Consider the following 25,173-nt stretch of genomic DNA (forward strand, 5'->3'; position numbering starts at 1 on the left):
TTCTTAACATTTATTAATGGTCATTTCCGTTTCCTTAATTTCAGCAATTTATTTTACGCTTTAATTATGAAAGCTGCCTAAAATAATTAATCATATTTGCGGCATTTATTTATTTATTAATGAAAAAAAAACTTTAGAAATATTGCAAAAAATATATACAAACTGCACGTGATTAATATGACGAATAGATATATGATTTTATTTTAATCAAAATACATAATAAAAATAAATAACAAAAAAAAAAGATAAATTTAATAATAATTAATATCTGTTGGTTGACTGAATATATACGCATTATCTGGCGGTTTTTACTTTTTTCCAATTTATAATAGACATCACTTAACAAAATGGGGAGGTACATTTTATTTAGTCATTCAGTTTGTAACACATTGAAATATCACTTCTTGACGATCAATTGTATATATAATCTCAATCCTTATTAGATTCTAAGATGATCTGTCTATGTCCGTCTGTCTGTTGTAGACACGATAGAGTGCCAAAGAAAACAGCTTTGGGGCTGACTTGATCCCCTTATTATTTATTGATAGGATTTGTTTGGTATTGAAAATCGAAAAGATTGGTCCACGATTTCTCATAGCAACCATACTACTTATAAATACATTAATTATGCAGCAATCCTGATCAATGCACTCCCCAAACAAAATAGGGGGTTCTTTGATTTAGTCATTCAGTTTGTAACACATTGAAATATCAGCTCTTGTCGATCAAATGTATATATAATCTCAATCGCTATTAGATTCTAAGACGATCTGGCTATTTTCGTACATATGTCTGTAGTAAACACGATAGTGTACCAAAGAGAAGAGCTTAGAGGCTGACTTGATCCCCTTATTATCTATTGATAAGGTTTGTTTAGTAAAAGAAATGGAAAAGATCGGTCCACGATTTCTTGTTGCACCCATACTACTCATAAATACATTAATTATGCAGGAATCCTGATCAATGCTCTCCCCAAACAAAATAGGGGGTGTATTGATAGAGTCATTCAGTTTGTAGCCCATTGTTCAGCTCTTGACGATCAAAAGTATATATAATCTGAATCCTTATTAGATTATAAGACGTTCTGGTATCCGTTTGTCTGTTTTAAACCCGATAGAGTGCTAAAGAGAACAGTTAAGGGGCAAACTGGTTCCCTTTATTACCTTATGATAAGGTTTGTTTAGCACAGGAAATGGAAAAGATCGATCCACGATTTCTCGTAGCACTCATACTAGTGACCCCCAGAAATACTTTAATTATACAGCAATCCTGATCATGTTAGTTTTATACACAGAAATTATACTGTGAAGTATGGAGAGTATTGGTCCGCTTAAAAAATGCTTTTAACCACTAACAAGCCTCCGATAGACTAGTGGTGTTCTAATCTGTCAAGCAGAAGGTTTTTCATCAGAGACACTTTCCTAAATACTGTAGGTCGATAATTGACCCAAGCAACCATAAGTTAACCTCTTACGAAAATCATCATATGAATATTAAATATTAAAATCTAATAAATAGGTTATGTTAAGTTCTGTGGGTTGCTCGCTAGTTAGCAAGCTCCGTCGGAGGCCTTGTGGCCTATTGGGAGAATGGGTTTCCTTGCCTAATTTCGTTGATTACTTGGTTCTTGCTATCTCCGTGAAAACCAGCCGGTATTTCTAATAAAACCGATCATTTTTACTAGTCATGCATCTCTGAGACAGTCCAGATCATAGAAAAGAGCTCTGCCTAGATATAGTAGTCTGTGCTCTTGTAAGGCTGAGCAGTCACATAGAAGGTGTTGTATCGATTCCTTTTCTTCCTCGTCTAAACTGGTTTTACGGTAGCTATAACATGGGTACGTTCCGACATGTGTCCAATCATACAGTGTCCAGTAATTATACCAGTGAGAAGCCTAATTGACCAGAGCGTCCTAGTCTCGTTATTCTACAAATGGTGATATTTGACCATCTGAGTTCCGTCCCACTCAAAGTCCAGTCATCTATCAATTTTGATAGGGTCATCAGAGGAGTGTGCATATCTCTTTTTGCGCAAGAGTTAAGTCTAGAGACGACCCTTTGGTTGCGCATTCATCAGATATTTCATTTCCCCGGATGCCCTCATGTCTGAGAACTCATATCAACTCAACGTGATGTTGTGTCGGTTGAGCCAATGAATGATTGAAGTTAAGAGCCATGTTTGATGCAAGGCTATCCAAGTATATGTGTATAGTCGTTAACGGATTCTTCTCGCGGCTGTATCGATGGCATATATCTCTGCCTGAAAGACCGTGCAGGTGTCAGGTAGTCGAAGAGACAGAGAAGATTTAGTTGTTCGTAGATGATTCCCGATCGTCAGTGTAGATTGAGATCACGTCGTGCCTTTAGGACAGTGTTCACGGCATAATCATCCCTTGTCGGTATTGTGGTCTAGAATGACTTGAAGAAGTTAATTACAAAATTCACTTTAATTTTGCTACATATGTTTTGATGTAGCTTAAATAAGATTCGTTATAGCCGAATATAAACTGTTAGTATTTATACGCTTTAATGCCCTCCTGAATGGGCTTTGTTTAATTTTCATAAATATTTAATATTAATATTTTTATCTTTATTATTATTTAATATTTATCTCTGGTTGTTGTCTGGCTACAAAAAAACAAAAATAATAATAATAATTTAAGCGATAAAAGATAACAATAAAAACTATAATGAAAATATATTTAATATTTTTTTTGTTTAATATTTATGGACCTATGGAAAATATTAATTACTTTATGCATAAAAATTTCTTAATAAAGAAGACAATAAAGGGATTAATGCAGTTTGTCATAAAGTGACTTCTGTTTTAGACTTTTGTCATGTCTAATGAAACAATTAGCTACTTCATGTATACTAGGTAATCTATTAAAGGTACAATTTTCCTTTTTTAATAATAAAATTTTATTTCTTAAATAATTTTAAGAATTTTTTTAATACCACTATAAATTATATTTAAACATGAGAAAGAGGAACAAATATACATTTTTTTTCATTTTTATAAAAATTTATATTTATTATCTTGTTTGCTGGATATAATATTTGCAATATATTAGCAAATGCCCACACATCAAGCGGAAATTGTGATAAATTTTTTTATTTTAAACATTTTGTTTAAAATAAACAAAATGCATTTTAATATCTTAAAAACAAACATAATTTTGGGATAAAATTTAAAAGAGTGAAATCAAAAGTTTTCCATTAAAGATATGTTAATATCTTGTACAACTTATGACGACTATTCAATGACTACTACATACCGCTTGCATAACTTAGAACCAGTTTAATAAGGGCTTACAAATAACTGTATATGTAAGTTTCTATATTTTATATATTTTCAAACTTTAATTTCTACACAAACGGGTACAAATTTAAGTTTTTGTATGAAAACTTAAAAAAAAAGTTTTGAAAACTTTTAAAAACAAAACTACTTACTCAACTTCCTAATAGTAATTGATCGTAAAGGCAGGTTTCCGCAATCGGTGCCGAAAACGAAATTTCATACATTTGTGACAAAAAGAACTTGCTTTTTTTCGGTTCAAATATATGAAATTTCGTTTTCGGCACCGATTACTGTGTATGCGGAAATGAGCCCTAAGTAAGTACTTATTTAACTCCCTATTTGTAGGCGAGTGTTGCATGTACTTGCCTGCAATGTCATCACCGTGTTCAAATAATAACTTAAAATGAATCACAACAAGTATATTTTATCATTTTAACTCCTTACTTTATAATGTAATTCTGAGTCACAACTCAGAGGTAAAAATATATTAAAATGATTGAGCTGTTGCAACATGTTGTTAGTTTGAATGAGAATTTATTTATCGATCTAGAGAAGTAATCGGTAGACCGAAATACGAATCCATCAAATAAGCCAAAGACTTGTTCTTATCAGTCATTTGGGTTAATTATTACACAATGTAATTCATTACATGGTCAATTACAATTACTTGTAATGTGCACTTAAGTTTTTCCAATTACAATTACTTTTAATGTTTAATTGACCGATTACACATTACAAGTAATTGTAATGTAATTAAAGTGCTTGTAATTGTAAGTAAAGTTTTTCCAATTATAATTACTTGTAATTGAAGTTTATCAATTACAATTACTTGTAATTGTAATTTGGGTATCACAATTACTTGTAATTGTAATTTAGGTATCACTAATTACAAATTACATGTAATTGTAAGGAACAAAATTCACAATTACAAGTAATTGTAATGGGAAAAGCTTCAATTATAATAACAAGTAATTGTAATTGAAGTTTTTAAAGTTTTCAATTTCAAATAAATGTAATTGAAAAAACTTCAATTACAATTAAAAGTAATTGTAATTGGTAAAGCTTCCATTACAATTTCTTCAAATGTAATTGTAAATGTAATTATTACCCCCCATTCTTGGTTATTATTTACAGAGAACACACTGGACAGTGGTCGAATTAAATGATCTGGCGTCATTCTCAAAATGTTTTTTTTATTTTACATATTACCGACATTTCACTGATCAAATTAATGTTTTCAAATTGGTTTTATCTTTAATATACGCATAGCTATTAGTAGTCAAAAACACCCTGTAAAATATTTTAGAGTTTAGCTTATAAGTAATCTAGGTAATGCAGTTATTTCATACATTACTTGGTAATGAGTGGACGCTATCAATAAAATTTATTAATTTCTTTATAAAGGATTTGTCGGATTTATAAAGGAAAGTCGGAAGGCACATTTGTAACCATTTATTTTTTTTTAGCCATATGTCAATATTTCGTGGAATGCAACTTTCGGAATTCTATCGGATTCGGCTAAAATTTTACTTTATTCGAAAATTTAATTTGTTGTTATTGCGAAACCAATAAAATGGTCTGTCTGTTTTTGATTAATTTAGCCCTTACGCTCACTATTTCGAATCCTCTAGGTGTGGTGAGCTTTATTTTAACATGATTCATAATTTGTTAGAATAAGATAGTTACTTTTCCAGTGAGACACCACACCCACTATATTTACCGCCCATTTTATTTCTATTACTTAAGCTGCAGTCAAAACGTTTGAATACTTTTGAAAAAATCTCTATTTAACAGTAAAACATTTAGAAATATTCCATAATAACCAATTTTATAGGAAGTGCCACGCCCACTATTTTAATTCGGCCCATTTTTATATAAATTATGTAGAATAGAATTTAAATTACTCGTGTACAATTTTGTAATACAATTTATTCTAGATATTAATTAAAATAATTAATTTTAATAGAAGAAACTACGCCCACAATTCACATCCCGCCCATCTTTATTTATAATAAATTAATAATTAAAAGTCTCTATTTAACAGTTAAACATTTAGAAATATTTCATAATAACTAATTATTTTTGTAGGAAGTGCCACGCCCACTATTTTCATACGGCCCATTTTTATATAATTTACTTAAAATGGAAATAAAATTACTCGTTTACAATTTTGTGACACGATTTATTCTAGATATTAATTAAAAAGATTGAAATTAATAAAAGAATCTACGCCCACAATTCAGATCACGCCCATTTTTATTTATAATAAATTAATAATTAATTTATTCAATAATTGCATGCAATGTTTTCATACTGTCAGTTTAATATTTATCCCAATAGTGGATAATGAAAGATGCAACGCCCACTTTATGACCCTGCCCATTATTATTCCAAATTTGGGTTTTCTTAAACCCTGCCGCTCCCGAGTGCAATATTTTAATTAATGTTTTTTAAATTGCTTGTGTAACCACAGGGTCAAATAAAATTACTTTTTGCACAATTACGTGAAAGATATGTGTATTTCTTTTAAATAATAAATGAGTTTAATCTAAACTCTTAGACAATATACGTTTCAATTTGCAAACATTCTTTAAGAATTCCTTATATTCCAATTAAAATTTCCTTTATAATAGATCTTAATTAATTCTATAACATACTAGCTTACACAAACATTTACATGAAACAGTGATGGGCAAACCTATGAAAATTAAGTGTGAAGCAATTGCAAATGATGTTCTTTGACAAAGTTGAACAAGAAGGTCCAAATACTAATCTAAAGCACCAGCCTTCCTTAGCTAAAAAGCTGAAAGCTAGATTCGCTTATAAAAATATGTCCCTAACTGTTACCGCAACCACTTACGTCTAGGAAGTGTAAAAAATATTTATTGATACTCATAAATAATTACAACAATTTGTTAAAACTATTATTATATTTGACCTTTTGCAAATTTATTTTTTTTATTTCGCTCAATCTCATCTGTTTTTGTTCCCAACATTTGTGCGGTGCAGTGTCCAGTAGTAGATCGGTAGTAAGTCGTTTTGCTTTGTTATATATTACCGGAGTGAAAGTATGCAAAATGTAGCAGCGATAAATGACGCGGCATTTGTCCAGTTGACAAGAATCAATTAACAATTAAAATGATTGTTGTTACTGTTGCTTAGTGCATTATTCATAGTGCAGCAATCATAAATTGTCAATGTTAAATTGATTTTATAGTTTAATGTACATAAGTTTGCTTTGTTGGGGTTGTTGTTATTTTGCAATCAATAGATAATTTGGACCCAATAGGAAATCGAGGAGGTAAACCTAAATATGTATATGGATTATAAAAAGGACACTTCCTTAACGTGACGTTAACTTAAACATATAGATCCACCAAATGAAAATTGTTAGATTCAGTTACACTAAATGGTGAGCTTTTTGGAACTCGGATTCGGGGGATAATTTGTACTTTTCTTAAACGTACTTCTAGTACAAAAAAATTTTAACACCTAGGCCATTATCGAATGTCTTAACGTCCGATGTAACTCAGTTTCCTGAACGTAACTCCTAAGAATCTTCCAATCAGTGTTCGTAAAACTTAGATCTAACCTTAGCGAAAGCCTGACAATGGCAAAGCAAGTGCTACAGAGTTTCACTGTATATTCACTACATTTGTCTGAATCCTCACGTCCAATTTTGTGCAGCTATGCCCGTAATCCTGTGTGTCAAATCAGAATACGTTTCATCATACCAACCTCCACCTTGCTCATTTTGAGGAGGCTTCTCGTTCTGGTTTTTGGATCTTTGTGATTCTAGCCACCATTTTATTATTCCAAGAAGCCTTAAGGGTTTTTCTCATCCATATTTTTATTTCTGCCCTCCTTGCGTCGTCAGGTTAACCACCTCGAGCTTCCTTCCCTTTGAAGCTTATACAATCGCTCTTTCGGCTTGCCGATTTCTTCCAAAAGGCCTAGTACCCATAAGATTACCCCTGAGGGCATGTTACCTTGATGAAAAACCCCATCTTGATGTGACTGCCAACCCAGGGAAAAAAGATCCGTTCAGTAACTCTAGTCTGCCGGGACTATAAACTGGTGATGATGAAATGTATTCTCGGCCTTTTCTTGGAATGATTTGACATGGGGTCGAACCAGAGAACCACATAATCTGGTACTTCGGGAACCGGTAGCACGGTGGGCAGAGTTTTGGACTTTGTCTTATCCCGGTTATTGGAGAGGTCCCTTTGGGGTGCAGAATGAGAATGTCGGTAAAATCTATGACTCATAATCTGGTTTCACGGAAAGCGGTAGCCCGCAGTGCAGAATTTCGAACTTTATCTTTTCCCGGTTATTGGAGAAGTCCCTTCGGGGTTCACATGTTGGCTGTGGTTTAAACCCAAATTCGTCGGAAAAGAATGTCGGCAAAGCCTATAGGTCGGATAAAGTCTATGATTCTGGATTAGTTCGGTGCTGTTGCCGAGACCATAGATACCCACAGAGGAGTTACTGTGGAACTAAACGTTGGAAATGCGTGGGTGTTAAGTATAAATGAAACAGGACAAATGTAAGGGGTATATGGATCTAACACGCCCGTATATCTGGAGTGAGCGTGTCGGATATTGTTCTCCATTTCGAATTTCGAACTTTGTCTTTTCCCGGTTATTGGAGAAGTACCTTCGGGGTTCACATGTTGTCTGTGGTTTAAACCCAAATTCGTCGAAAAAGAATGTCGGTAAAGCCTATAGGTCGGATAAAGTCTATGATTCTGGATTAGTTCGGTGCTGTTGCCGAAACCATAGATACTCACAGAGGAGTTACTGTGGGACTAAACGTTGGAAATGCGTGGGTGTTAAGTGTAAATGATGCAGGATGAATGTATGAGGTATATGGATCTTACCCGCCCATATACTTAGAATGAGTGTGGCGTATGTTGTTCTCTATGGGTGTGTCGAATGAATGAGAAGTGTATTGGGTTAAATGGTGATGGATGAAAGGTATCTTATACATGTTATACCATTGAATTTTTCTTCCTTTTCCAGGTATGTTCAGGAAAAACTCTATTCATACCAGATTTACCACCATGTGTTCTCTGTGAGTTAGAACAAATTCTTCGGCTTATTTAATGGATTCGTGTTTCGGTCTACCGAATACGTTTTTAGTTGCTGTTGCCGGCTCAACAAAGGCCATTCAATCTGCGTGGTTGTTAACGGAAGTCATGATTTTGCATTTCAGAAGTTAAGCAATGGGACAGCAATGGTCAGAGATCAGATAGCTCGAGTACTTAAGCAAAACGCTTGTACATGGACCGGCAGATACACAAAAGGCGGTGATGAGTCGTCAAAGAAGCTTTTCCTGTATATGAGAAAACCACAGTGAAATAAAGCCAACATGGCAGGTGTTCACGTAAAGCACTTCTAAATTCGTACCTGGAATAATATTCGGTTATAGTTTTTTAACAATCCAATATAGTCTTAGATTAAACTTCATCTATCATCTGATATCACCCTATCTATCTTCTGGCAGTTGGTAAATATTGTAAGCTCTGGGCGAGCCATACTTATTCTAATCGAATTTCCGTATTCCTTTATTCCTCGGACTTTTGCCTGGAAGCTAGTGTTATGATTAGGTAAACAGTGGTATATTTCTGTTTATAGGTTTTCAATATATCTCAGGCCTACTTTGCCCCAAAATTTATAGCCATTTGGATTCCTACAGGTATTTGCTCTAACGTTAAACATCTTTTTAATTATTCTAAAAATATGCATTTACAAGTATTTTTTTTTAATAAACATTAACTTCCTAAAAATCAGACAGTAAGTAATATTGCTTTTATTAATTAAAAATTACACAAAAGTTAACACTACAAATTTAACATGTTAAAAAACAAACACACTTGTCTACACAATTTAGAATGATTGCAACTATTTATCATTATTTTGGAAGTGGGGGTCTTATTATGAAAACAAATATGAATTGACAGGCAGACAGACAGACAGACAGACAGCCAGAGAGGTGCACAGACAAAAGCCATTTAAAAATTGGAAAAACTCGTGCGTCCCATGTTAGAGCAGTGCAAACACGCATTTTTTCAAAGCAATCATAACGATATGCAATCAATGACAGCAAATAATATTTTTTTTTTTAAGTTTTTAACATAAAAATGCAAATTATTATTGTTTGTTTCGTCATTTGTTTCCATTCGCCAAAAGTTTATTGTTGCCCAAAACATTTTTTTCGTTTAATGTGATTGTGATTTTTCAAAAGTTTGGTTATATTTATCATTTCATTCTTTAGTTTGATGCATTAATGAAATTTGTTTTGTGGCCGGTTGAATGGATTGATTTGCTATCCACTGGGAATTGGCTGATTACTGATCGAATATTTATGAAATTTTCTTTGGAGATTTTGTGTATATTAAATGGATTTTAAAGAATGAAAGCTAAATTAAAAATATTGATAGGAAAAAGGACCAAAAATTAATTATGTGGCTGTATAAGCTTTCGTGGGTTCGAATCGGACAAAGATTAAACTGAAATTTTTACAAAGGAAACATTCGTAATGAGATGGGGATGGATATACTGTATGTACAAGAACACCTGCCGAGTCGGCCTTATTTTACATTGCTCTTTTTCACCCACAGGCTGAGCTTTTGTGACAACTCACCGAGGCTCCTTTGTGTATTTTACACACGGGTCCTTTGTACATAGTTCTACCAGTCCATGTACAATCACTTTGATCAAGTACTCGAGCTATCTAATTTCTGACCATTGCTGCCCCGTTGTTTAACTTCCGAGATGCAAAGACATCACTTCCGTTTACAACCACACATATGGGATGGCCTCTGTTTAATCGGAAACAGAATCCAGAGACGTATTCGATAGAACGAAACACGAATCCATCACATGAGCAGAGGACTCTTACTCACAGAGAACACACTGTGGTAAATCTGGTATGAACATAGTTTTCCCTGAACATACCTGGACAAGGAAGGAAAATTCAGTGGTATGACTTGTATAAGATACCTTTCATACATCACCATTCAAGCCAGCACACTTCTCATTCAGTCGACACAGCCATAGAGAACAACATCCGACACATTTAGTCTAGGTATACGGGCGGATGAGATCCATATATTTCTACATTCATCCTGTTTTATATACTCTTAACACCAACTAATTTCCAAAGCTTAGTCCCACGGTCACTCCTCTGAGGGGTATCTATTGACTTCGGCGACAGCACTGAACTTATACCGAATTATAGATTTCACTGTGCTCCACTATTTTAACCGACATTCTGACAGACACCAAATGTACCCCGAAGAGACCTCTCCAATAACCGGGACAAGATAAAGTCCGAAACTCTGCACTGCGGGTTACATGTTCCCGTGGTACCAGATTATGTGGTTCTCTGGTTCGACGCCATGTCAAATCATTCCAAGGAAAGGAATCATCAACAGTTTATAGTTCAGTTAGCACCTCTTTTCCCCGGGCTTGCAATCACACCAATATGGGGTCTTTAACATGCCCCCGTGAGGAGCACTGTATGTACATGCGAATTTTCTCTAACGTGGTTGGTCTTTTCGCCTCCGAAAAGACTCTTTGTACTCTATTTAAGGCTGAAATTTATGCCATCATTAAAGCCTCGAGATACATCAAGACACCGAACATTAACATCTGGAAATGCTTACATCTCTTAACGATCTTGATCCACGAAAGTTATAAAGTCGAAATGAATTCTCCAAAAAACACTGGTACCCTGTTCCAACTTAGACGACATACTGTTGATTTGATTTAGGTTCCTGGAAATGAGGACATGCAGAGAAATGAATTTGGACGAACGCTTAATTAATGAATCGTTCTTGGACGGAACTATTTGACTGCTTTATGGTGCACTATCGACGAATGGTCCATAGAATAATAGTAACTCAAGTGATCCGCTATTTGGTCCAGGATTTCATAGAAAATAGACTTGACCATCTTCCTGATCATAATATTATTGGATACATATCAGGTTCTATGGTTTACACATACTATAGTTATTGCATATGTTGTTTAAACGAAAAATAGTCGCTACAACACTATTTATTTGACTACTCGTACTGGAAGACCTTGGTATACGTCTCCTTAGTGATCTGGACTATCTCAAGAGTGTGTGATTAACGAGTTAAGTCTAATTTGTTTGAAGTACTGGGCAGTTCTGTCTGAAACCACAGTAATAAAAGGAGACCCAAATTAGAGAGGAACTTGAAATCATATCTTTCTGTATATAATACTTCTTAACTTTCCCAAGAATTTGACAGGTTCCAGTATCACAAAAAAGGAAAATATGATTCTGAATATATGTAACTATATCAGACTATGAGTCGTATGTTTTGTTGACGTTGTCTTTAATCATTTAAAGATATTGGGTCCAATATGTAGAATTGATTTTTACTTCCGATATTACAGTTCATAAATGAGATCTAAATTTTCGATTCTTAATTTCTCTCAGAGCCAAACTTTTTATACTCAACAACTGGTTATAGGAGAGAGTTGATTCGTCTATATGAGTACGAATATAGTACTCAGTAAAAATTGCCGAGTGTTTTTATAAAACCCTCTTCGATATTTCACAATTTTTTAATTTTATTAAGAAAATATTCTGTTCTTGTTCTTTACTCTGAACTAATTGATGGAACCATATACATATTACGTTCTGACTTCAATGCGATCATAAAATCGTTGCAATGTATTATTATTAAAAACGGAAATACAGGGTGACTCAATAGCATTTAAAAGTGTTGTAATTTTCGGCATATTTAAAGGCTTTATAAAAACATTCTTTATATGATTATTTATTTAGATCATCTAACGTATTTGAAATATATGTTAAAAACTACTTAGTTTTGGTGACCAATTATGGTTGTTAAACATATATTTTAAACATCAACTATATAAACAATTTATTTACACTAAATAAATTTTTAACAATTTTATATTATAAATAAACAAAAAATAATTTTTATTAAATTTGTATTAATACTAATGAGAAAATAGCTCACATACATACACACTTGTGTATGCATTTATGATTCAATTAAATTGTTAATTAAACATTTTATAATTCCCCATGGAGTTCTAGCAACGGGACTTCCTTTCATTCGTGATAAAATGAAAATAAATTTCAAATATTATTGTGTAATTATGTATTTAAAAGTTGTTGTTGCAATTTGTTTTACAGTTGTATACAACAGATCCTGTCATAGAGAAATTCGTTTAAATAAGAACATATGGGAGTATACATAGAAACAGAATATGATTTGAAATTTACACTTTTGAAACAATATTGTTGCTTTACTGGATTACGAAACACCTCGAAAGTTTTACCGTAAAGTTTAGGCCAAAAGAATCTCTTGCACATTTTTATATGGTAGTTCCCATATATGGGTTTACAATTACATGAAAATTCGTTTAAAATGCGTTGTAATTAATCAATAATAATCTTAACAAACTAATTATTTTATAGCTGGATTACTATTACATTACTCCACAAAAATAATTGAGGTGCTGAGAATAAAAAAGATGAGTTAGATTATAGACAAGACTATAGAATAAACTATAATATAGACTATAAACTAAACTATAACTAAACTAGACTGTAGTCTATAGACTAGACTATATATCAGACTATAGTCTAGATAATAGACCAGATTATAGACTATAATAAAGACTAGACTAGCCAAGACTGTAGACTAGTTTATGGACTAGACTATAGACCAGACCATATACTAGTCTATAGATGAGATTAGTGACTAGACTGTAGACTAAACTATGGAGAAAAATATAGGCTATAAACCAGGCATGGCGGGTAATGTTTACACAAAGTAATTCACTAAATGGTCAATTACAATTACTGCAAATACTTCAATTACAATTAAAAGTAATTGTAACTGGAAAAACTTCAATTACAATTACAAGTAATTGTAGACTATAGACTAGACTAGACTATAGACTATAGACTATAGACTAGACTAGACTAGACTAGACTAGACTAGACCAGACTAGACTGGACTAGACTAGACTAGACTAGACTAGACTAGACTAGACTATAGACTAGACTATAGACTAGACTAGACTATATACTAGACTATAGACTAGACTATAGACTAGACTATAGACTAGACTACAGACTAGACTATAGACTAGACTAGACTAGACTATAGACTAGACTATAGAATAGACTATAGACTAGACTAGACTATAGACTAGACTAGACTATAGACTAGACTAGACTATAGACTAGACTACAGACTCGACTATAGACTAGACTATAGACTAGACTATAGACTAGACTATAGACTAGACTATAGACTAGACTATAGACTAGACTATAGACTAGACTATAGACTAGACTATAGACTAGACTATAGACTAGACTATAGACTAGACTATAGACTAGACTATAGACTAGACTATAGACTAGAATATAGACTAGACTAGACTATAGACTAGACTATAGACTAGACTAGACTAGACTATAGACTAGACTATAGACTAGACTATAGACTAGACTATAGGACTAGACTATAGACTAGACTATAGACTAGACTATAGACTAGACTATAGACTAGACTATAGACTAGACTATAGACTAGACTATAGACTAGACTATAGACTAGACTATAGAACTAGACTATAGACTAGACTATAGACTAGACTATAGACTAGACTATAGACTAGACTATAGCTAGACTAGACTATAGACTAGACTATAGACTAGACTATAGACTAGACTATAGACGACTAGACTAGACTATAGACTAGACTATAGACTAGACTATAGACTAGACTAGAACTAGACTAGCTATAGACTAGACTATAGACTAGACTATAGACTAGACTATAGACTAGACTAGACTATGACTAGACTATAGACTAGACTATAGACTAGACTATAGACTAGACTATAGACTAGACTATAAGACTAGACTATAGACTAGACTATAGACTAGACTATAGACTAGACTATAGACTAGACTATAGACTAGACTATAGACTAGACTATAGACTAGACTATAGACTAGACTATAGACTAGACTATAGACTAGACTATAGACTAGACTATAGACTAGACTATAGACTAGACTATAGACTAGACTATAGACTAGACTATAGACTAGACTATAGACTAGACTATAGACTAGACTATAGACTAGACTATAGACTAGACTATAGACTAGACTATAGACTAGACTATAGACTAGACTATAGACTAGACTATAGACTAGACTATAGACTAGACTATAGACTAAACTATAGACTAGACTATTGACTAGACTATAGACTAGACTATAGACTAGATTATAGACTAGACTAGACTATAGACTAGACTATAGACTAGACTTTAGACTAGACTAGACTATAGACTAGACTAGACTATAGACTAGACTAGACTAGACTATAGACTAGACTAGACTAGACTAGACTAGACTAGACTAGATAGACTAGACTAGACTAGACTAGACTATAGACTAGACTATAGACTAGACTATAGACTAGACTATAGACTAGACTATAGACTAGACTATAGACTAGACTATAGACTAGACTATAGACTAGACTATAGACTAGACTAGACTATAGACTATAGACTATAGACTATAGACTATAGACTATAGACTATAGACTATAGACTAGACTAGACTAGACTAGACTAGACTAGACTAGACTAGACTAGACTAGACTAGACCAGACTAGACTGGACTAGACTAGACTAGACTAGACTAGACTAGACTAGACTAGACTAGACTAGACTAGACTATAGACTAGACTATAGACTAGACTAGACTATATACTAGACTATAGACTAGACTATAGACTAGACTATAGACTAGACTACAGACTAGACTATAGACTAGACTAGACTATAGACTAGACTATAGAATAGACTATAGACTAGACTAGACTAGACTATAGACTAGACTAGACTATAGACTAGACTAGACTATAGACTAGACTACAGACTCGACTATAGACTAGACTATAGACTAGACTATAGACTAGACTATAGACTAGACTATAGACTAGACTATAGACTAGACTATAGACTAGACTATAGACTAGACTATAGACTAGACTATAGACTAGACTATAGACTAGACTATAGACTAGACTATAGACTAGACTATAGACTAGAATATAGACTAGACTAGACTATAGACTAGACTATAGACTAGACTATAGACTAGACTATAGACTAGACTATAGACTAGACTATAGACTAGACTATAGACTAGACTATAGACTAGACTATAGACTAGACTATAGACTAGACTATAGACTAGACTATAGACTAGACTATAGACTAGACTATAGACTAGACTATAGACTAGACTAGACTATAGACTAGACTATAGACTAGACTATAGACTAGACTATAGACTAGACTATAGACTAGACTATAGACTAGACTATAGACTAGACTAGACTATAGACTAGACTATAGACTAGACTATAGACTAGACTATAGACTAGACTATAGACTAGACTATAGACTAGACTATAGACTAGACTATAGACTACTATAGACTAGACTATAGACTAGACTATAGACTAGACTAGACTAGACTATAGACTAGACTATAGACTAGACTATAGACTAGACTATAGACTAGACTATAGACTAGACTATAGACTAGACTATAGACTAGACTATAGACTAGACTATAGACTAGACTATAGACTAGACTATAGACTAGACTATAGACTAGACTATAGACTAGACTATAGACTAGACTATAGACTAGACTATAGACTAGACTATAGACTAGACTATAGACTAGACTATAGACTAGACTATAGACTAGACTATAGACTAGACTATAGACTAGACTATAGACTAGACTATAGACTAGACTATAGACTAGACTATGGACTAGACTATAGACTAGACTATAGACTAGACTATAGACTAGACTATAGACTAGACTATAGACTAAACTATAGACTAGACTATTGACTAGACTATAGACTAGACTATAGACTAGATTATAGACTAGACTAGACTATAGACTAGACTATAGACTAGACTTTAGACTAGACTAGACTATAGACTAGACTAGACTATAGACTAGACTAGACTATAGACTAGACTAGACTAGACTAGACTAGACTAGACTAGACTAGACTAGACTAGACTAGACTAGACTAGACTAGACTAGGACTAGACTAGACATAGACTAGACTATAGACTAGACTATAGACTAGACTATAGACTAGACTATAGACTAGACTATAGACTAGACTATAGACTAGACTATAGACTAGACTATAGACTAGACTATAGACTAGACTATAGACTAGACTATAGACTAGACTATAGACTAGACTATAGACTAGACTATAGACTAGACTATAGACTAGACTATAGACTAGACTATAGACTAGACTATAGACTAGACTATAGACTAGACTATAGACTAGACTATAGACTAGACTATAGACTAGACTATAGACTAGACTATAGACTAGACTATAGACTAGACTATAGACTATAGACTAGACTATAGACTAAACTATAGACTAGACTATAGACTAAACTATAGAGTAGACTATTGACTATACTATAGACTAGACTATAGACTAGATTATAGACTATAAACTAGACTAGACTATAGACTAGATTATAGACTAGACTAGACTATATACTAGATTATAGACTAGACTATAGATTAGATTATAGGTTAGACTATAGGCTAGACCATAGATTGATATCAAAAAGTATTAATTTATTGTATTTTCCATCCCTGATGTCAAATATGAGTCTTTGATTATTACTTTTTTTGAAAAATGTATTTTAACAACTAAGTTAATTCTTAAGTTAACATGATTCTCAAGCCTTTTAGGGATAAGTAGATCTAGATAATGTTGGCTCTTAACCTCCAGCAACTTCATTACCACCTCTTATTGTACCATGTAGGGGTACAAACTTGTTTAAAACGAAAACAAAAAGTGATTGTAGATTATTATACACTTCTTGCAGTTAAGACAACTTAAAGTTGTTAATTTTTGGGGGATTATTCTTAAATGATCAAAGAATTACAACAAAAACTGCTAGTAATGTAATACATGTACAAACTATGTTGTTATACTTGTAAATAGCTGAACTTAAACGCCCAAAACATTTAGCAACATAAATATTTGTTTTTGTCTAATATAAAACCAAATAGATGACCAGATGATTGACAAGTGTTGCCAACTACATGTATTACCTAATTTGTATATGTAAACTTTAGAGGCACCTAAAATTATTTTTGAACACACATTCCCAAATGACTTAATTAGTTGTTTCAATGTGTTGGAAATGAAATTTCACTTTTGATTTTTAATTACTCTCAATAATATTTGTTAAATTATTTTATGAAAATTTTAGTTAATTTGTGAATTTTGTTTATTTTTGTTTTTAAACAGAAATTAAAATGGAAACTCGTTGCAATAATATATTGAATTTTAAATAGATTTTTATTAGTGTTGATAGAAAATTAATTAATTGTTTTACATTCAAACGCTTTCGCCCCGTTAGATTATTTTTCATTTATCGTTATTTTATTTAAGTTTCCATAAATGTCTCTCATGTATATTTATTTATCGTATTTATAAACATTTAAAATATTGTTTATTTTTTAAAATTTGGCATTCAATTTGTGTTTAATTAATGCACTTTTGTTGTTTTTGTAGTTTAAAATGTTTATTATTTTATAATTTGTGCAAATTTCAAAAATTTATTGAAAAACAATAAATATTCAGATGAAAAATTACGAGATTATATCTGGTCTATAAAACTGTATTAAATTGTAAACATATAAATTACATTCGTATTTTGTTATACACTTAAAAAAAAATCGGTAGGAGAATTTAAATTTCAATATAAATGTTTAATTTATGGGTTTAAGGAACATCATCCTTTCATACATATTTTTTGACAAATTTCCTTGTTTTTGGTAAGTATTTTTCTCAGTGTTTTTATTTATAGATTTTTGATTTTTTTGCATATATTTATATTTCAAACTTGAAATCCTTCATAACAAACTTTGTTTTAATAAATATTTGTTTTTTGCAATTATTAATTACTAGAGAAATGTTTGTTTGTTGTTTTTCGTTAATTAATAATCTTTAAAATTTAAATGACTGGTTAATAATGCTATTAACAGGTCTTTTGATGTGGGGTGATTATAATCAATTTTTCGTTTTAATGAGACAACACATCTCAAGATTATATTTCGAAAAAAAAATTAGAATAAGGTAAACATCAGTTTTGAGTAATTTTCTACCAACTTGGGAACTTGGGATGGACTTTATATTACACAACGGAAGACTTATTTTCTATGTTAGCTCTATAGACAATGGAGTCTATGGAGTGATACAAAATCACTATTTTATGAACTACTAGCATACCCTGGGTGCTTCGCTATCCTTATCGATTAAACAGAAGTTTGAATTACAAATGTATCAAAGTGTCATAATGTAAGAACTCATTATAAAAACTCTATATGCTTATGTTTTTTTGTACCAATGAAGAACGAAAAAGATTCTTCTTTTCGATTCTAATTTACTCATGTATGTTTTATTTTAATCTTTCCATTTTATGAAAGAAAAAGTAACAAACGATTACTTCTTATAGATTGTCAGCCTCTGTAGTTTTTATTTTGATAAGCTTTGGTCCCATATTATAGAAAATTCAAAAGGTATCATTTGAAGAACGAAAAAGTACCAACAGTACAGATTTTATTTTCTGTTCAATAAAACGGTACCATTTGATGGACGAAAAACTACAAAATTTTCACCAGAATTGGGCCCATTTCCAATGAGAAAATTTCAAAGATTCAGTGTTCATATGCGAGTGAGTAGTAAAAAGAGAATTTGGGAAACTCAGATCCACGAAAACATCCACAATAAATGGATGCACTGCCCTGGGCTCTACCGGCTAGGATTAGTAAAAAAAAAAAAACTTATTCGGGAGCTGTAACTCACAGTTAAATCTGAGCAAATTTAGTGCGAAGCATTTACCCATGCCAGTCGATTAAGAGCCTGGTGAATCCACATCCATGACAAAATATCTTCTCATATGAAGCAAAACATGTGTGATCTTGTCTAGATTCCCAATGAGCTGTATGAATTAAAAATCCACAGAAAAAGTAAAACTTATGAAAAGAGCTGAGGGCTCAAAAACGATCAGCACGAATGAGGGTAAAAGTCTGGGGACTGTCGCCGAAAATTCACATCACCAACCACCATATAGGAACGTAGTGGAAGTCATTCGAATTGAAGTTATTTCGGCTCATTTCACTATGGAAATGTGATTGAATGAGAAATTGAAACTTAGCCAAATGACGATCTCCAGGAGCTTTGGAACATCTTGATGATATTCAAATATAAAGGCATAGCCTCGGCTAAATGGATTATAGAACATGTCCCTTAAATATAATTACGGAGTGGGACAGAACTATCCCAAGAAGAATGTCGGAAACTTTGAAACACTGATCCCAGATAGAATGTCTTGATCAAGCATAACATTAGAGCAAATACCCGTAGGTATCCGTTGCTACACGGATGGCTCTAAATTGGGGAACAAAGTGGGTCTGGGGTTCTATATCCTACCTAATCAAAACACTAGCTTCTAGGTAGAAGTGCGAGCAATAACGGAATGCGTAAATTGGATTAGAATAAATATGGCGGTCACACGCCTTAATATATTTATCGACAGCCATAATCGAATTAGGCGATATCTGATAATAAAATTAAATCTAAGATTGTAAGAAAGCTCTAACCGAATACTCTCCCAGAGGTAAGGTTTACATCATATGGGTACCAGGCCACTCGGAGTAGTCGGCAACGAAAGAGCGAATATAATAGCCTTAAAGAGAAGGGAGCTCGAGCTTCTTAACCTGACGAATTCAAAACTATTTGACGAAACGAGGACAAAATTAACAAGTAAGAATGTATGGTATGGGTATGGTCTATCATACTATACCCTACACCAGTGAGTATGTTAAAAATGCGGATTATTTCAACAATTTGTTGTCAAAAAAAGTAATTTTCTGAAAGAGGGGTTATATGGGGGTAAAGGTAAATATTGTCCTATCCGTATAAATTTTAGTATGGCGATTTACGATGACATTAAAGTTATTTGTGCAGAATTTTAATGTGATACTAGTATTTAAAAGTGAATTTCCACCTTTAAGTAATTTTCTGAAGGGGACTTTGTATGTGGGCTACGGTCAAATGAGGCCCGATTATTACGAAAATCATTTAAACTGACATTTGCCGATTTTTGTAGAGATTCTACAACATTTAACATAGATATAAACTCAAAAGCCCTATTCGGGGGAACGATTGTATGGGGCTTAGGCGAAATAATGGACCGATTTCAACCATTTTCAATAGACTTCGTTCCCTCATCACTGTAGTAGTGTAGGGTTTAAAAATATGGGTGAGAGAAACCTAAAAGACATCTTCGAATAATGAAACGGTGGATAGAAGCACAAAGAACCCTAACGAGAGCAGGACGAGAAGCCTCCTCAAAGTCAGTATTGTGAGTTGACACACAGGATTACGCACACAGCTATACAAAATTGGACATGTCGATTTAAACGAATGTAGAGCATGTGGAGAGGACAGTGAAACTCTGGAGCACTTTCTTTGCCATTGTCAGGCTTTTGCCAAAACTGGATCCAAATATAATATCCGTCTCGAACACGGATTCGAAAATTCTTAGGAATTACATCCAGATAACTGAGTTGCTGAACATTTGAGCTGATAGTGACCTGCGTGTAGTTCTTTGGATTTGATGTAGATTAACCTAACCTAACTCTTAACTTTTTACTGGTGAACTAGCGTTAAAACTTAACTCGACTGAAGGATTCTATGGAACAACGGTTTTTTGGTAAACTGCCTCGGTCCATAATTTAAACAAAGATTTAATAACAGTTTTCTTTATTAAAAGTTATTAAACAAACAAATCTTAAGATCAATTTCCAAAACTTTTTTTTATAGATTTTAATAAAGAAAAAATGTTTTCCTTTAACACTTTAAGCCATTTTGTGAAAATTTTTAATATACTTGTTCAAACTTTTTTGGTTTTCATAAATAAAAGATTGTAACTCAAATCAGTTGCAGATGTTTGCATACCAGAACAAGAATGAACATGTAGCAACAAAACAATGTCTAAATGTCAGCAACAAAAACATCTAAGAGCAATAGGTTTTTTAGGGGAAGGAAGCCAAAAAGGACTAGTTGAAAAAAATTTATACAAATAGAGTTAATTTGTTTGGCAGAAGTTTAAATCTTAAGTACTTTAGTAGTTTAAACAGCTGATATCTTTTAAAAATCAAATTATTTCTTTTAGCATACTTCCCTTCTTAAGTAGCTCCTAAAACATACTTCTAAAATACTGTATAAGTAGTATGTATGCTTGCTTATAGTTGAGATTTAATAACATCGAAGGACTAAACGAGTATTTCGACATTATTTAAACACACACTTACACAAAAAGTCCTTGTCCAAAACGTCCGTCTATCAATATGTGTGTTTGACCATCCGTTTGTCGTTATAGTATGACATTCAACATCCTTTTTATGGTCAAGATTTTTGCATGAGATTAATTTCTTTTCTCCACGTTTTTTCCCAATTTTGCATAGCCATAAGGATAATTTGAGCAAATATTTAAAGACAATAGTGTTACAGTAAAAGCAACAAAATATTTTCAGAAAAAATTTAACCAAAAATTGCATTTTGCTATAAGGTTTAATCTGACGTCCGTCCATCCGTCTGTCTGTGTGTCTTTGAAAAAACTCACTTGTGCAAATTTTAGGTTTTACGTCAAATAATATTTATTTTGTTTTAATTTATTACAAATAAATGTAAATTTTCTTTAAAGAAGACGGACAGACGTGATAATATACATACATATGGCAGTCATGAGGTTTATTTTCTTAGAAAAACATTCTTTATAGAACACATGTTTCCTTGAGAATTTATATATATATTTTGTTTCATATCACATTTATGATATTTAAATAAAATATATTATTGACATTAATTATTTAGCATTTTCATTGAATTTTTCCATTGTCTTTTATTATTCGCAAAGTTAAATATTAATATATAGAATATACAACTGTTCAAGAATTAGAATTGAAAAAATAAACACAGACATTGGTTGTTTTAAAAGTTCCATTATGAAGGAGTGCTATTGGGCTTGGTCGAATTTTGTGTACTTCTTATTTTAAATTTAGAAAGTTGTCGTTGTTTTCGTAATGAATAATTTTTAATATCATACTTTAAAAATAAATATTTATTCACATTAGGGGTATTCAGCTGTTTTAATTTCTCACTTTAGCAAGTTCATAGTGTGCAAGTCCAGTGGTTGAGGCTCATAACCAAAACCCCAAAGTATCTCACCTTTAACCAAAGAAAATCTTGTAGTAGACCTATATAAGAAGCTGAAAGCTGACTTCGAATACTAAGATTAAAGTTTAGTTTGTAACCCACCAGTTTAAGGAGCTTTAGTGGTCCCCACTAGCCTAAAGTATGAGTTTTATTGGTCTTTACTGTAGGTACATAACTAATGTACTTGATAATATTATATATTAAAAAACTAGGTTTTTTGTTCTATAGTCTAGTCTATAGTCTAGTCTATAGTCTAGTCTATAGTCTAGTCTAGTCTATAGTCTAGTCTTTAGTCTAGTCTATAGTCTAGTCTATAGTCTAGTCTAGTCTATAGTCTAGTCTATAGTCTAGTCTATAGTCTAGTCTATAGTCTAGTCTATAGTCTAGTCTATAGTCTAGTCTATAGTCTAGTCTATAGTCTAGTCTATAGTCTAGTCTATAGTCTAGTCTAGTCTATAGTCTAGTCTATAGTCTAGTCTATAGTCTAGTCTATAGTCTAGTCTAGTCTAGTCTATAGTCTAGTCTATAGTCTAGTCTATAGTCTAGTCTATAGTCTAGTCTATAGTCTAGTCTATAGTCTAGTCTATAGTCCTATAGTCTAGTCTAGAGTCTAGTCTATAGTCTAGTCCTATAGGTCTAGTCTATAAGTCTAGTCTATAGTACTAGTCTATAAGTCCTAGTCTATAGTACTAGTCATAGTACTAGTCCTATAGTCCTAGTCTATAAGTCTAGTCTATAGCTCTAGTCTATAGTCTAGTCGATAGTCCTAGTCTATAGTCTAGTCTATAGTCTAGTCTATAGTCTAGTCTTATAGTCGAGTCTATAGTCCTAGTCTATAGTCCTAGTCTATAGTCTAGTCTAGAGTCTAGTCTATAGTCTAGTCTATAGTCTGTCTATAGTCTAGTCCTATAGTCTAGTCCTATAGTCTAGTCTATAGTCTAGGTCTATAGTCTAGTCTAGAGTTCTAGTCCTAATAGTCTAGTCTATTAGTCTAGTCTAGAGTCCTAGTCTATAGCTAGTCTATAGTCTAAGTCTATAGTGCGTAGGGTCTTATAGTTCTATAGTCTAGTCTATAGTCCTAGTCTTAGTCTAAGGTCCTAATAGTCTAGTCTATAGTCTAAGTCTATAGTCTATTCTATAGTCCTAGTCTATAGTCCTAGTCTATAGTCTAGTCTATAGTCTGTCTATAGTCTAGTCTATAGTCTTAGTCATAGTCCTAGTCTATAGTCTATAGTCTAGTCTATAGTACTAGTCTATAGTCTAGTCTATAGTCTAGTCTATAGTCTAGTCTATAGTCTAGTCTATAGTCTAGTCTATAGTCTAGTCTATAGTCTAGTCTATAGTCTAGTCTATAGTCTAGTCTATAGTCTAGTCTATAGTCTAGTCTAGTCTATAGTCTAGTCTATAGTCTAGTCTATAGTCTAGTCTATAGTCTAGTCTATAGTCTAGTCTATAGTCTAGTCTATAGTCTAGTCTATAGTCTAGTCTATCTAGTCTATAGTCTAGTCTATAGTCTAGTCTATAGTCTAGTCTAGTCTATAGTCTAGTCTAGTCTAAAGTCTAGTCTATAGTCTAGTCTATAGTCTAGTCTATAGTCTAGTCTATAGTCTAGTCTATAGTCTAGTCTATAGTCTAGTCTATAGTCTAGTCTATAGTCTAGTCTATAGTCTAGTCTATAGTCTAGTCTATAGTCTAGTCTATAGTCTAGTCTATAGTCTAGTCTATAGTCTAGTCTATAGTCTAGTCTATAGTCTAGTCTATAGTCTAGTCTATAGTCAGTCTATAGTCTAGTCTATAGTCCCAGTCTATAGTCTAGGTCTATAGTCTGAGTCTAGTCTATAGTCTAGTCTACAGTCTAGTCTATAGTTTAGTCTATAGTCTGGTCTATAGTCTAGTCTATAGGTTTTAGTCTATAGTCTAGTCATAGTCTAGTCTATAGTCTAGTCTATAGTCTAAGTCTATAGTCTGTCTATAGTCTAGTCTATAGTCTAGTCTATAGTCTAGTCTATAGTCTATGCTATAGTCTAGTCTATAGTCTAGTCTATAGTCTAGTCTATAGTCTAGTCTATAGTCTAGTCTATAGTCTAGTCTATAGTCTAGTCTTTTGCTTTCCTCTTTAATCTTAATCCCGTAATATTTTAACAATTTGTTGCCAAGAATGTGATTTCTGAAAGAGAGGTTATATGAGGTAAAATGGTCCTATCCGTAGAAATTTTGGCAGAGCGATTTACGATGACAGTAAAGTTATTTATGCAGAAATTGATCCTGATACTGGTCTTTAAATAGAATTTTCACCTTCAAGTCATTTTCTGAAGGGGACTTAGTATGGGGGTTAGAGTCAAATGAGGCCGATCATAAAACCGATTATAAAACTGAGATTTGCCAATTTTTGTTGAGATTCTACAACATTTAATATAATTATGAGTTAAAAAGCCCCTTTCGGCAGTACGGTTGTATGGGGTCTAGC

The sequence above is a fragment of the Lucilia sericata genome, unplaced genomic scaffold (assembly GCF_015586225.1).
Source record: "Lucilia sericata isolate MDLA Ls3-8-SP2 unplaced genomic scaffold, ASM1558622v1 Contig000479F_arrow, whole genome shotgun sequence".
In the NCBI taxonomy this organism is placed as follows: Eukaryota; Metazoa; Arthropoda; class Insecta; order Diptera; family Calliphoridae; genus Lucilia; species Lucilia sericata.